The following is a 16,294-nucleotide window of genomic DNA, read 5'->3' as shown; positions in this document are numbered from 1 at the left end:
CGGCGGCTGCATTTTCGATGGAGGCGAAAATGTTTGAGGCCCATGTACTTCTGTAGGTGCACGTTAAAGAACCCCAGGTGGTCGAAATTTCCCTAGCTCTCCACTACGGCGTCTCTTATAATCATATAGTGGTTTTGGGACGTTAAACCACAGATATTATTATTATTATTATTATAAGAAATGCCACACGAGGTTTGAGATGTGCTTCTTGGAAAGAATACTACAACCAGGGCTGCAGCTCGGTGGACTTGAAAAGTATCCAGAATTCAAGCCAAAGGTAGCCAAAGTAGCCATGCCATTTAATTTTATCGCCAGATTTGTAGCCAAATAGAATAGAAATGAGTAGCGTTTTTATTTTTGAAAAATAACTCATACCATTTTTAATAAGCAAGACCATAGAAATAGGAGTACGAACTACGAGTGAATTTACAGGGTGCCACAGAGGTAGGTAGAGAAAAAAAACTTAAGACATCGGAGATGGAGGGCCTTCCTATTGTTTCTGTTTATTCCTCTCTCACTTCCTATTCCTCTGTTTTCGATCTCTTCTTCTGTATTGTACTGGACATATTGTTAACAATCATTGCCATCAACGCGGCCTGGCTAATTTGGCAATTATTATATAACTGACTTTGTGTGATTATACTACATGTGCTTGTATTGATGTGATTCGAAGCCGATACAGTGCATCTTTATTGCGTTCTGATAATAATATATTATATTCTTGAACTTGTGTAATTATACTACATGTACTTGTATTGAAGTGATTTGAAGCCGATACAGTACATCTTTATATCGTTATGATATTAATATAATCCCTCAATACCTTTGTAAGAGCCGGTGGAGTTTGGGAGGAGCCGGGGTAGTAAATAAAAGTCATAAAAAAGAAAAAAAAACAATAACAACTAACCTGTATTCAGTAGAATCCCGTTCAGTCACTTATCAATTTGATGAGTTTTACAGTAAGCCTCAAAAGGACATACTGGAGGACAAGCTCAACACGGACCCATCTCTCCAACAGTGGGACCCAACAGAGAGAGGAATGGAAAGCCGCACAAGAGTGACAAGAGGAAAAGAAAACAATGAAAGACTTGTTAGTAAAGACGAGCTCATTGGAGATCCATTGTATATAAACATTTGTAAACATCTAGAAAATATTTCCCTTGGAGGTGGTTTCGCTAGGTGGTGGGATCAAATTTTTACTTTTTTATTTTCTATTTTCTCTTTTTTCATCAAAATTTTAGTACATTTTGTTCTTTTATCTAATTTATTGATTTTGGCCTGCGATACTTAGGTGGTGCAAGCAGGGCATAGTTTTTTTAATTTACATTTCATTTATTTTCGGCCAACTCCACTTTAATGTAATGTCTCATTTTCTTTCTATTTCTTTATCTGTTTATTTCTCTCTCCTTCTCGCTCTTTATATTTTTTTTTCTTCCCGTTCTCTCTCTTTATTTCTCGCATCCTCTCTCTTTCTACATCCTTCTCCTCCCCTCTCTCTTTTTACAACGAAAGCTGTTATGAGATCATTTCAGTGGCCGTTTTTGGCACCGTAGTTGTCCGCCGCCGCCGCCGCCGCCGGTGTCCGTAACCACTATCGCTCGAAATAAGAAAAAAAAAACGGATTAAGAAAAAAATTCCAGGATGGAACGAGGTTCGAACCTGGGCCCTCTGCGTGGGAGCCCAGTATTTAACCTCTGAGCCATGCCGTAGGTGCTTCCCAACCGCACAAAAATTGTGATTTATGGCGTAGTGGGTACCTTGCTAGTGTACTTGTATTAGTAGCCCCAAGACAGTTTACAACGGACTCCAGAAACGCCGCTCTTCCAGCTTTCGCTGTGACTGTGCTGCGGTTTCAGCGCTGGCCTGGCGTTTTTAGGTAAATCCGGCGCCTCAAAGCTTTTGTCTAAGGAACAGTAAGCCCGCACGTTTGCGTGTACGTGCACCCAAATATGGCGACCTATTATAAAGTTGTGAAGTGGCACCATCTGAAGTCCTCTTTTTTTTATCCTCGAGAAGGAAATAAGAACAAAAGGCCAAAGTCAACAGTCCTCACGATGCAGGGCTGAATTGCTCTCTTCCGAGGATAAGGCTGCAGGCGTGATCTCGTAAACGTTCCTTTAAACAACGACTAGTCTTGCCGATCTAGGACCGTCCGGTAGACAAGGGCGTCCAAGTAGCATGATGTCATCAAGCAGAGTGCTGCTGGTTAGGCCCAGTGAGTAAGGTACTCGACTTCTCAGCACGGTGTCATAGGCTCGAAACCTGCGACCACCAAAGTCTTTCGAATTTATTGTTTTATTGCGATAGCAATTATATGGACAGTCTCGACGGGTTTTTGCCATCGCTGTCGCCGTCATGTCCTTCCGGTATGAAGTCCTAATTGATAAGATCCCCCCGCGCATTGTATGTTCTACCGCGGGTCTTGTCGGAGTACGTTTAGTGTTATTTACAGAATATACAGTGTACGTGTGATTAAATTTTATGTGAACTATAGTCTTATATGACTGTACTGTATCTTGTGTGTGTGTGTGTGTGTGTGTGTGTTTTACCCCGTTTTTATGTGAATGGAATATATATGGACTCTGCCTAGCTAATCTTTTACGTGTTTTGGTTTCGTTTTGTAGCTATGACTTTCACGTATACTATCATCTATGAAAAGGAGTAGCCGGCGCTAGACAAAAGTGCCAAAATCCCATGAACAATATATAATAAAAAAAGGTCTTGTTGTGGGAGGAGTCTCATTAACGCATGTAATATTGCGTGGCAGAAGCGCAGAATGGCGCCAGGTGTCAAAACAGGTGAAATGCGCAACGAGTGGGTGTTTTAAAGGCCCACCCATTACAAAGAGTTCAGACATATTTAATCACCGTCATCAGCGAAAACACCAACAAATTGAGCAGCAGCGTAGGTTCGCGTGTCGCATTACGGACGCGTAGTGGGCCCTTCGCTGATTCGCAAAAGGCTGAATTATGGCGTAGTGAGCACTGCGCAACTATACTTGCAGTAGGCATTCTAGTTTGAAACGTATGAAACGGCCAACGTTACGCGCACCGACGTTCGTTTCCTTTCGGCACTGTTGAAACATGCACCGAGAACCGAAGCGAGGCTAGCAGTTAAGAATACGACGCCCACGGGGCCCGATTATGCTATCGCGTTCTACACTTGAGGGCCAAGCTCTAATGTCCTCCAAGTTTTTCTGTTAATAATTACTAAGATGCGAACGAATAAAGGTGACAGTAAAGATCAAGTTATGTAGGAATGTTCATTTGGTGCTCATTCCATTACACTTCTTCGTGATATTTTTTACTTGTATTTCGCACCAAAAACAAATAACAAATATCTAATTTCAGGCCTAAAAATAAGAGCAGCCGTGCGTAGGTCACTTTTCCTTAGGTGACGTGGTAAACAGTGCGTATTTTGAATATTGCCAAGTGTGCACTGGCATGGCATGAGAACTACCCTGCTCCCAACGTTAGGCTATTTTTGACGCCTAAGACCCACCGTGGATTGAGTGTCATAGATTTTCATTACACTTTCGGAAGTGATTTCCCGATTGCATAGGGGAAAAGTTATGTAGTTCGTCAGTACCATATGTTTTTCGGGGGTAGAAGACTGTCCAATAAAGTACAGATATATATATATATATATATATATATATATATATATATATATATATATATATATATATATATATATATATATATATATATATATATATATATATATATATATATATATATATATATATTGCCGCGCGTCTTATTTTTCATGAGTTGAAGCTTCACCCACAAAGCTGTGGGCACGCGCTGCGATGTTCCAGCGGTAACGCTGGAATATTCTACGGCACATGCATAAAAGCCGACGCGCTTGACCGCTTGTCAGTTGATCGACGGCCAACGCTCTGTTCGCCCCTATCAGTGCATACCGTGGTATATTGCTGCAAATTATCTTTACGTTTCTCAGCCACAAGTTCGGCCATATAAAGAGTTTCATCTTGGACACGTCGCCTGCGGTCTTCGTCGACGTCGACGTCACGGTTGGCTATCTTCAGTCCATGCCCACTTACCTGGGATGCAGACGTCAAGCATGGTACTGTCTATAAAGCAATGGAAAAGGAAATGGGGTTGCTTTATAGACAGTACCATGCTTGACGTCTGCATCCCAAGTCAGTGGGCATGGACTGAAGATAGCCGTTGTGAGTGCTTCATGCCGCTTGAGTTAGGTCGGCGAAAAGCTGGTGGAGATACAAAATTTCAAAAAAATATTCCTCAAGTTAAAAAAATTAATACCCTTTTGTAACTTTGCCTATGTTCAGCTAATACATAGAGCTTTAAAATGATGTATCGTGCACATTTTTAGTCCGTGCAGCAAGGCAAGTTTTTTGATGCTGAATACAGAACTTTTCTCAAAAAAAGGGAAATTCGCAATTTTTTTCAGACGACCTGCTACATCTTCAGCGACTGAATTATTTCTCTTTTGTAGTATGTCAAACAGGCCACCAGTACATAACTCATTTCTACCCTTTCAGTTTGCCTTGTTCCTGGAAAAAAATATCAAACTTTGCAACTTTATTCAATTTTGCTCGTGCGAAAAGCCCTCGAAGGATCTATATACATAAATAAGTCATTATTTTTGCAGTTACGTCACTTCATTAGCTTGCCGGAAATACCATTTTATAGAGTGCATTCCATAAACGTCCTTTGAAAAAATTGTTGTTTGATGCCCTTTAGCTCAGTCGACGCAAAACTACAGACTCTCACAAATAGGCGGGAAAACTTTTGGCAACAGAAATAAACAAGCAGAACGAGTTTCGAACTTCAAGAAAACGTGGAAATTTTTTCAGCCATATTTGTGATGGCCGGAAGAACGCTGGATGATTCCAGCGGAAGAACGCTGGAAGAACGCTGATGATATATATATATATATATATATATATATATATATATATATATATATATATATATATATATATATATATATATATATATATATATATATATATATATATATGTATATATATATATATATATGCGACTAAAAGGCGAAATCCCTCTTATTTTCCTTCTCAGCTGATATATTGATTCTCCCCAGCCCCCCTAGAAAAGCTTTCTGCATCGACCGTGGTTTTGCACTGGCTCCAGGATCGGAGGCATTGCATGCTCTCTGCACGTCACATGGTTTTGCACTGCCTCCGAGATCGGCCCACCCTTGACCAAGCGATGACGTCATGATGTATCGTCATGTTATGTGACGTCAGAGTGACGCCTTGATGACGACATGGTGACGTCACAAATATTGGTGATATGTGACGTGAGAAGAACTTCTTGGTCTAGTCGGTATTGCTTACAGTATGACATTCTACCGCTATAGTGAAAAGAACACACACAAGAAAGACACGAACACGACATCTGTATGGGATCTGCGACGTGATCGCGCGATATTTTTTTGTATCACTCGTGCTGACGCCGACAGTCAATTTTCGTGTATTATGAGGCATCTAAGGCTTTCGCCCTAAAAAAAAAACAATACATATCTTTCTAAAATATGACGCAATACATTTGGGCGTTACAGCCATAGAAACTGCCCAAAAGCACCAGAAACGTACTTAACGTTTGCTCATGATGACTTAAAACGGAGGACGCAATCGTAAGTGTCTCCAGCAAAGCTTGCTTCTGAACAATTTTCATTTGACCCCACAGATGGTATTAATCGGCAAAGAATTTATTGGACACCCGGGTTTATGGTTGTTAAAACAATCTCTTTTGACCTGCTGCTGCCAAGATGCATAGTGTTGGACAAAATGACCATGGCCGGGTTTAAAGAAGATACAACCCCCAGATTTTTAAGATTAAATTTTTTGTTATCTGAACAATTAGTACGTTCTAACGTTGCGCTTACCCCCTGAGCAAGTAGAATTGTGATGAGAAAAGCTGTGGGTAAGCGTGTGAACTTCATAACTTTTGACAGCTGTAAGAAATAAGATGTTTATTGTACTTATTCCTTCGGATTGATCTCTAGGGAAAGTTAACAGCTGAAGCCGAATAACCCTTTTCCTTTTCTTCCCATATATTGCAACAAGACGGCAAAATGAGCCAGTTGGTGAACATTCATGTTCACCAATTAGCTCATCTAAGCGCTGTCCTGTCAAATTCTTAGTTCTTCTGTCCTCGTTTTATGTGCACTTAAAAAGTCTTTGCTTTAAACATGAATCTTTAATATACGCAGCAACAGGTCATTCTCCTAGGAAATAACGGCATCATGGTTATTTAGCCGCTGAGGCACCACCAATGATTTGGCATAATTACCCAATCTACCAACTGCGCATTTTCTTTTGTTGGGCGGTTGGAGCATAATTTAGATGTGACGCTTATGTCGCACTGGATCTATGGTGCTCTTGCTTTTGGAAAGGGGTAATTTGATAAGACACAAAATACCTTTTTTCCTAGGATATATACGCAATTAATTATATAGTATACATATACTTCAGGTTTCACGGTATTGTAAGCATTTTTATTTTATTTATTTTTTAAACTAAAGAAAAAAATGTACGCCAGAAGCTGTCTTACTTTTTTACCGAGCGGAAGACAGCATTATGATTGGATATTTCTATTCCACGCGTAAGGTATGTAGACTTCTAAGATATTATTTGTTTTAATAGATCCTTCCCGATAGATCTCTTAGCGCCACAAAAACGTAAGTTGTTTATAAGTAGGACGCACTGACAGCTAAGAAACCAAAGCGCATGGCTCGATAGAGAAATAGAAATAATTTATTAGCTTAAGATATTAGCCCAATTTTTTTAGCTTATTATTTCATGATGAAGGGTTTGAAGTAAACCAAACAGAAAACGAATACAGAGAAGCAAGAAAGAAAACCTTGGAATGAAGCAGCACATTAAGCTTAGTTGACAAAAAAAAAGAATTGAAGGATGTCTGTAAGATGTGACCGGCTTAATAGGAGAGCCTTCGCTGATTACATTGCATTCGCACTTCTCTCTCAGATCTCTGAGGCAGGGAACGAAAGCTCTGGGATGAGCCTCTCGAAACGAATAGTAAAATGTAGCTTTGCGTCGTTTCAAGGCAAATGTATCACTGGCAATACGGTAGTTAAGAGTCTCTGGGAACAACGACAGCGTTTCTAGAATAATATGAATTTTAAATATGTTTCCAGAATCGAGCTATAAGACAGGCCTGTGTGAGCCTTGCGAGCGGCCAATGCGACGTGGTATTACATGGATTCAGCCCCCTACGTAAAGTGCCAGCTGTTCGGCATTATTACTTAGAACACGTTAAGTAAAACTCATTATTATGCGAGTTGGTACGGATTCGCGGCTTTTAAACGACTCCACAGAATGACAAGATAAAGAACACTGAATAACTCACATACATAAACGCTTGTGTTCGTGCCTTAAGTAGTGCCTTTTAATCTGTGTTTAAAACTAATGATTCAGAGCACTGCATAGCGAGGCCTATTTGCGCCTAGTCAGCTTGTGTAAAGAGAAGGAGCATTGTTGCCAAAAGTATCTCTAGCTTAAATGTAGCAATATCTGCAGCTCCTCTCTTTTACAAACACACATGGGTCACCAACGATCATATTTTTATTATTGTACAAATAATTATTATGAGTGCGTCGAAATTCAAAGTAAACAAAAAGCATAGGTGTCACGTTTCAGGATTTGAAAAAAGAAGATAATAAAGATATAAGTTAGTGGTCACACTGCTGTCACTGCGTTTGCGGCTTTTTTTAAAGGAGGTTGTGTAACCCTCGGAGTCATGTACAGTACCCGAGCGGCATGTTTGTAATATCCAGAGCGCTCAACGCATGGCAACGGCAGCGGCGCGCTATTGGCTGCGCGCACACAGGGACGCCGCTGCGGACTTCCGCCTAGCAACGGCCGCCACGACGCGACGACGCGCTCTCCTCGCACGAGACTAAAAAGCCAGCTAAACATCGCCCAATGTTAGCGGTGTAAGCATGTTTCATGTTGGCTACCTTGTGCTGCCGAGCAAAACTAGCGGCGTGGTGTACCCAGAAATTCCCTAGACATGTTGACGATGCAACGAGAGGCCGAGTTGAAACTTGAAGTTAGAGGCACTTGATGGTTAAAGGTTTTGTGTATCTGTGTCATGCTTTGTTGTGTTACCTCGCGAGTGTTCGTTTAGAAGTGACTGAGATTGCTAAGACTACCAGCAGCCTCAATTACGACGTCATCGACTCTGTCAGTTTGGATGAAGCGCGAAAGACAGGGACAGAAAAGGCACACATATAACCACACGTACTGCGCTACGTGTGTGTGTATGTGTGCCTTTTCTGTCCCTGTCTTTCGCGCTGCTCCCTTAAGTTATGTTGAACCAACTAGCCAACAAGTTCACTCTTCAAGGTATCAGTGGTGTTCCGATGTAAGCGCCTGGTATAACTCAGTGCGCTCCAGAATGAGGGATTTGCGACTTGTTAAGCTTCACCGCTGCACAGTGGCGTCATGCGAGGAAAACTAAACGTCACGCTGTGAAGCTCTAACCCTTCGTGGCCGAGAAAGGTTCGCTGCCGTAAAGTGCTTGATAAAACATTTATGGCTTCGAAGCAACTTAAAGGAATCAGTCATCTCATGAGACTATCCGAGACGTGTGAATATTAAAAGCTTACAGGCGTATTTTCCATTTGTGATAATGGATATATCGAATTATTTCGCGATCCCCTTCGGATCCGATGTGTTCGACAGTCGTCAAGTGAAGTGAAACTTGAGGCGCTCGAGAGCGAGCGTTGCGTTAAAATGTCTGTGTATGCCCTGCTTCATGTTACCTCGCGAGTGTACGCTTGAATTTATACACATTGTTAAGACTATCAGCAGCGCTAAGAAATCCATCATCTGCGCATTTATTATTTGACCTGAAACACGACTAAGCTGGCGTTTGAAGTAGACATCCGTAGCGGCGCCTCGTCGCAATTGTGTAGCAAGTTGACTATGCGATGACGCTTCAGGCCACCTGATTCATTGGTTTCTTGTAATAATCTCTGTTGGCATAATTAAGTTTCTCCATGACACTTACAAGAAGTGGCTTGGTCTGTTCTCTAATGAAGAGGGTTGCTGCTAATTCGTTTGCGTGGCAGGTAGAAGAATTGAAGAAACCTTTGCTATGCACTTGCGCATTTATTAGACGTTTGGGTGCTCGTACGGCGACTGCAGTGGGCGCCTATTTTGTAATTAAAGAAGACAAAGCATCAGGTAACGTATGTGGCAGTTACGATTTACCTGCTGGTGGGCTTCGCTGCACAACGAATCGTCGATGCACAGTACATGCTTTGTGGCATAACACAGCTGCAATGTCATAAAGCTGACTATAGTGAATCTGTCATCTTGTAGCACGTATATATAATGTAGCACGTATATATAGTGCATTGAATCCAAGGGGCAGTGCAAGCATGGCGTAAACAAGCAGGGTACGAGTCAAAATATGGGCGGCGCGCGCAACACAGATTTTGCACTCCACAATGAAGGAATTACTTTGTAAGTTTTACCGCTACACAAGGGTGTAATGCGACGAAAACTAAATGCCACGCTGTGAAGCTAGCTACCTGTGGCTACAATTAGTTGCCGAAAAGAGTATCGCGAGGTTGCTTCAGTGGCGCAAAGTGCTGTCTGGTCCGATACTTACACGTTTCACACAAGCAGGTTGATGAAAAGTAACTAATGGGAAAACTTTAACGGCTTCACAGCAGCTTCAGAACGAACAATTGTCTCGAGGGACAGTCCGAGACGCATGAATATTTATTGATGTATACTGAGTATGTGCAGCACAATGAAACGAAGACAGAAGACACATAAACGACATAGACTGGCTGTGTCGTTTATGTGTCTTCTCTTGTCTTCGTTTCATTGAACTGCACATACTCAGTATATATCAAGACATGTACCAACTAGCCCATCAACGGATCTTTCTAGAATGAATATTTAAGCTTCAGACAGGCGTTCTTTGCATTTTTATTTACGGGTTTATCGAACTATTTAGCGATGCCCTTTGATTCCGATGTATGCGAGTTTTACAGCCGACAGTGTGCATTCCTAACACGTTGGTCGGTTCATCGAAGCATTATGTGGTGAGGAGCATTGATTTTCCTAGCGTAAACGAATACTTTTTTTTATTATATGATATTTAGGAGATAGCACCGGCTACTCCTTTTCACTGATGATAGGATATGTGAAAAGCACTGCAATGAAAAAAAAAATACTTCATAAAGAACAGCTAGGCAAAAATTGGCCGCGTATCTGCGTGCTTCGCTACAAATGTCGTCTAAAGACGATAGAAGAGGCGCTGCGTGAGATATCAACGCCATCTGGCAATACGTCGGGAAACGTGAATGCTGTGTTGCGGGCTGGTAGTCCCGGCGCAGCAGCAGGCGAAGACCGGCGGTGACCAACGCGACCGGCGGGGACGCCAGCCAGCCCGAACACGCGGTTTGCCGCGAAGCGCCGAAGCAGAAGAAATGTCCGCACTCAACGAGTACTTTCCACACACTCTTTTATATTCACGTCACCTGGGTAAAGCAGGAATGCCAGAGCGGCGCCCCATGGCATTCGTACAGTGCAATACTGAACCGAAACCGAAACACAACAATGAGCTCGTGCAGAGGGCACGGAGGAAGCCAAGTTTCGGCGCAGTCGCATTTTCAGCGCAGCTTAAGAAACTAGGGTCTCTAGAATTACGTATCTATGTATTTTTTATTAAAGGAACACACCACCTAATACTTACCTAGTGATGTTGCGCCTCAGATATACGTAATGTTTGCTTTTTGATCAACAATGTACACAAGTATGAACCTAGTCAGCCGTTCACGATGGCTGGCCCTTGGGCAAGTGGTTCAACTTTGGCCGAGTGGCTGAATCGAGGGACGTGCCGACAAACAGAAAGACAGACAGATAGACAAAAAGACAGACCAAAAATTTCTGCGTTTATGTTCCCCAAGAAAGACTATCGTCTTTAAAAAAAGCTATTCACAATGGTGTTTCACATATCGGCTTGATAGCGCACGCATGCGATATGGGAGCCATGCATTCATATGCGACATATATCGGTTGAGGATGGCCTAGATCCATCAGCACGATGTGTTCGGTAGGCACCGGGAACTCCACTGATCTTATGAGAAAATAAGCAATCTGCATCGCTGCAGGCGCCTCCTAGTACACACATACTGTGCTCCAAGTAGGGAGGCCGGCTTCGGCATGACGCTCGTTCGCGTGGTGGCTCGATCGCCGCAAGCATTTGTTTAAAACAAGCAATAATATTGATTATTCGGTGACTGTCACGGAATATTGGAGCTAAACGTTTTTCCAAGGCACTTTTTGGGAAAAGCTGGCTTTTCTGGAATCACAAAACAAGGCCCAAACAGCAGCTCATATGAATATATAGCATGCTAGCTGTTCCGATCATGTCTCAAACTTCGCCGTCCAAAAAGAACCAGCTTCGTAAACTAATGCGCTTGATACGCCAGCAAGGTTAACACAAAAATGAAACCTGTGCGGCTATGCCTGCACTCGCTGTGATGTGATTGAGCTGAAGCAAAACTGATTCTCCCTCCTTGCGAACTGCGTGCCCCTTAGTCAAAAAGTGACCCTTCCCAAAGAAAGCAGCAGTTATGCACCTTTATTCGTGCGTCCATGAAATCAAGCCACCTGCATTTCCATGATTAAATCGCATGATCAACGTCTCGCACGCAGCACGGAGCCACGAGACTAGGCTAGGTACATCTCGCTTGGAATTTCCTAGGGACAGCACCAAAAAGTGGTCTGGCAACGCGGGCATGTTTTGGTGGCTTTTTAGTCGCTCCCACTCTCCTCCTCGGGGTACCTATCGCGGGAATTTTAAACGGTGAACGCGGCTGCCGGGCCCGTGGAATTTTCGTCGCCGCCTGTGCTTGTGAACTGCTACTGCTCTCGCGTTGACCGAAGACGCCGTCGCCGCCGTAGGGTTCGACTGTGCTTTGTGCATTTTGTTTTGTTATAACAGTGAACACGTTCGCCCATGAACATGTGTGTTGTCGCCACTGTCTCTTGTGCCTTGGCGCTGCCGCAAGACGCGATCGGCCGTTGTGTTCTACTGTGCGTTTCTTTTTTCTTTTTTTTAACAGTGAACACGCTCGCCCTTGAATATCTGTGCTGTCTGCTGTGTCTTTTGAGCCATCGCGTTGTCGCAAGACATAATCGTTGTTGTGTTGGACTGATTGCTTTTGTTCATTTTTTTTAACGCTGAACACGCTTTCACGTGAATATATGTGTTGTCGCCAGTGTTTTTTGTGATCTCACGTTGCCGCAAGACGTGATCGCCGTGGGTTCGAGTGTGCGTTGTGTTTTTTTTATTATTTTTCTTTCGCGGCTGTTCTTGCCAACGCATTTCGCAGCCCTGCAACGCCGGTTGACCGGCGTTGCAGGGCTTTGACCACGGAAAACAGCGCATGTGAGATGTCGGCGCGCCGCGCGATCGAATGCGTTAAAGACAATGACAGTTCATCGCCTGACGTTGACGTGGTTCGGGCGAACACCACTGATGAACAAGACGCCTGCAGCTGGGTAGAAGATTACGGCTTGAAGACAAACACATCGTGGGTGGTAGACTTCGTGAAGAAACAGCAAGGTGTGAAAGGTAATACAAAAGTGATGTTTCATAACTTTAAAAATAACTTGCGGCATCTTCTGTGGTGATTTAACTTCATGCTTTGGGGATAATGTCCCCCAGGTGGCGTCGCCACCCACATTTTGTTTTTGCGCGTTTTCTCGGTTACTAAGCGTCTTCTCGCAGCAAGCGCGGCGTCTTTGGTATTGTGAAAGAATGCTTTACTAATATGAAAAAAGTCGTTTTGCTCTTTAGTGTCACTTTAAAGGGCGACGACCCAACTCGCTGGATAGCATATTCTTGGAGTCTTGGACCTAGTACACTGTGCATAAATAAAAAAAAAAAAACATATCGAGTTTTCTTTTTGGACGTTAAACCCCAGATATTATATTAAATAAATAAAATAGATAAGTAATATATCTATCTCGGTGCGTTAGTACACTTTTTCCTTTCATTCGTACTCGAGTAAATTGATAAATAATACATAATTAAAGAGAATGGCAAACTTAGAATATGGCTGAGTTAGTTGGTAGGTATGCATGTTAAGAAGACATGACGTGGAAACTCGGACATAAGAGAAAAGTCGACAGCGTGAACAGATATCTCTCACGTAGACCTCTACTCGTACTTGGTTGATAGGTGTAGCCTCCTACGTGGGAATGCGCAGATAAATATTTGTGTCTACCTTCGGTTCCGCCGCTTTGAGATTTTTCAGTTGTTAGCGGCGTTTCAGGTGTCTTGACTACTCTCCTGTGTCTGTGATTGCACGCCCTGTTTTTATAAAGGGCCTCTAACAGTCTCTGAAAATACAAAAAAAAAAAAAAAACCCAGCGCGTTATTCTCTCTTGGCGTTTCTTGTCTTTTGGTGCACTTCGTGATGCCAGAACAGTGATTCACGTGACATCATGAGGGTACATACCCTCGATTGGTCCATATACGAGAAATAACAGTTGTGAATTGTCTCCCATACCTGCTTTGCTATGCAGCAGCCCGCCCGCTCTTGCTTCTGTCGCACGACTATCGTGTGCGATTAACTGATTTCGCTCCATTTTGTGCGTTTGCGGCCGCCATGCAGAGATAACAGTCTGTAGCCGACAAGCGCGAAATCATGATACGTTCAACGCTTGGTGCTGACATTGTACGCGTGCCTTATGAAGAAATAAGTGGAGAGGAGATGTCTCATGTAAGAAGGGTATTGAAGGCGAGAACGAAACCAATGGAAACGGCGCCGGATTACATGATTCTTCCAAAGGACGCACTATTTACAGCGGAGACGATGCAGCTTTCCAGGAAAAAGGCGAGCCCGCTTCGACGTTTTTTTGTATATTTTTATTGCGTTAGCAATTGTATGGAGACTCAGGACAGGTTTTCACCGTCGCCGTCATGTTCCGTATAAACTCTAAATCGATAACATCGCTCCGCGCATTGTATCTTCTACCCGCGAGTAAAAGCTCGCGAGCGTTGGTAAGGAACATGGCTAAAGCAGAGATGAAACAAGCTGGCTATCTCCGTCACACGGAATAACATCAACCCGCGTGAGAGGCCTGGCGTCGGTTGCTCCTCAAGCAGAAGGAAGCGCCCCGCCCGTCATTTGCTGGGCGAAGGAGCAGGAAGGGATGTCTGGGGAGAGTGACTGCGTAACTCGAGCAGCAACTGTGAACTTTGACTATATAAGGACGCGGTCGAGAGCGCTGGCACGCGCGCTATTTCGGCAGACATCCCCCAGCGAACGGCTCGTATACCTTCTACGCGCTGTGAGCGCCGTGATCTCACTGCTTCGCGATCGGGCCACTGATATGGCAAACTGACCGAAAACCGCTTCTCTCCCGGGAGCAGCCGTATTGCCATACGCCAGCGTTTTGTAGAGTTAAATGAGATCGGAGCAAAAAGAGTTAGCTGCTAACCCTCGTTCATGTAAAATTACGGCGTGTACTTATCGCATTCACTGCTTCGCCCTCCCCCTCCGTGCCGCGCCGCCTCCGGTCCGACGAACCCCGCGCCGTTCACGCGCCGCCGCCGGAGGTGGAAACACTGGCGCGCCGCTGCCGGTGATTTTGGGTCCGGCGCACATGTCTAGCCGCCACCTTGTGCTGTTAAACGAATGTTTTCTTGCTTTTGTACTTCGCGACGTGAACTGATAAGGTCAGGAAACGCCGAATGCGCCAACCCAACCTATTTCAAGCGTATACGCCCAGCGTAGCGCTTGTCGTTTAGTTTTTCAAGATAAAAAACGGCAAGTTTAACAGCCCAACATGGCGACACCGAAAGCCACCCGTAAAATAGTCTATATAATGCCTGTGCGTACCTTTAGACACCATCAAAATCGGTAGCTGCTTGAGACTGATGTAGACCAATCCTGTTCCTACACAAGCACAAATATGTTAAACAAGCATACGTGTCCGTCCTTGTTTTTGCCAGGCTGCACCGTGATCCATCACAGACCCCTTTGTTGCCCCTAGAATATAATCCACAATGCAAGCGTCAAGTGGCTGGAGTCAACAGCAATATTGTGTATGCACTGTACGACCTGCGCCGAACGGTTTCATTTCTCCGGCTTTCGGCACAAGGAGTAACAATAGCAAAAGCTGCCGCGCTTGCTCAGCTGCTGTGGTGTTTTGCTACTTGAACTCAAAATAGGGTGTTTATATTTCAGTAGCGGTGACCGCCGTTCGCCGAGGATACAATGCAATAATGCCCCGGTATATGTCGGGATGTGGGCGCACGTTACTAAAACTCTGGCTAATCAAAACTAATTCCGAGCCGTCTTTTAAGCTGTCTTTACTATTAAGCCGTTTATTTTACTTACCCGCCAATGTGGTCTAGTGATCATGGTTCTCGACTGCTTGACTGACCCGTAGGTCGCGGTACCGAATACCGGGCGCGACGGCCGCATTTCGATAGAGGCGAAATGATAGAGGCCCGCGTACCTAGATTTAGATGCACATCAAAGAACATCAGAAGTTCACAATTTCCAGAGCTCTCCACTTCGACGTCCCTAATAATCATTCCGCCGTTTTGGGACGTAAAACCCAACAATGATTATTGTTCATTTTACCTGCAAATAAATAAGCACATCTAATAATCTACAGCGCAGGTTAGGTGGCCTGAACCCCACAGTGTATTTCATTGAAGATCTAAAATATGGCGGGAAGTCAAGCAGCGGGAAGTCAGCATCAAACTCAAGGTAGATTTTATATATAATATCTGGGGTTTAACGTCCCAAAACCAAGATATGATTACGAGGGACGCCGTAATGGAGGGCTCCGGAAATTTCGACCACCTGTATATCATTCGATGAGTGCATAAACGTAGCCTATGCGCGAACTATACTGAACAATACGATTCCGCAAATGTATAACCATTATGTAGCTTTACAGCTTTTTATGCGTTCTGTTATTCATAAATGGAGGAGTGGTTAGCTCTGAAAAACACCTAATTACTTCGATTTCCTTAACGATTAAATGTTAATGTTTCATGCGCCTTCAAAGCGATTGTCGGCTTCGAATCTTGCTCTGTACAACTGCTTTATTTTCTTCTCTTTTTGTGCGCTAATAATAATGAACTAATATCAACAAGGCCAAGTCACTGATGTGGCCGCGGGAGCGGTGACAGTTATGCAGTCAGTGTAGTCTACCATGCTGTTCACTCGATGTTTATAAAGCCACTGTGGCGCGACCTGACTGTCGCTA

General features: G+C 43.7%; 1 protein-coding gene across 1 annotated transcript in view; it reads right to left on the bottom strand.

The window, feature by feature from the left end:
- Positions 1 to 15,038, bottom strand: part of LOC119393559 (dermonecrotic toxin SPH) — a 31,243-nt gene extending 16,205 nt beyond the window's left edge. The window contains exon 1 of the mRNA XM_037660652.2: positions 14,911 to 15,038. The gene's annotated coding sequence lies outside the window, so the exon portion shown is untranslated. The remainder of the gene's footprint in view (positions 1 to 14,910) is intronic.
- Between the last annotated feature and the right edge of the window lie 1,256 nt (positions 15,039 to 16,294).

This window comes from Rhipicephalus sanguineus, chromosome 5 (genome assembly GCF_013339695.2).
Source record: "Rhipicephalus sanguineus isolate Rsan-2018 chromosome 5, BIME_Rsan_1.4, whole genome shotgun sequence".
Lineage (NCBI taxonomy): Eukaryota > Metazoa > Arthropoda > Arachnida > Ixodida > Ixodidae > Rhipicephalus > Rhipicephalus sanguineus.
This window is presented reverse-complemented; position numbering and strand designations above follow the sequence as displayed.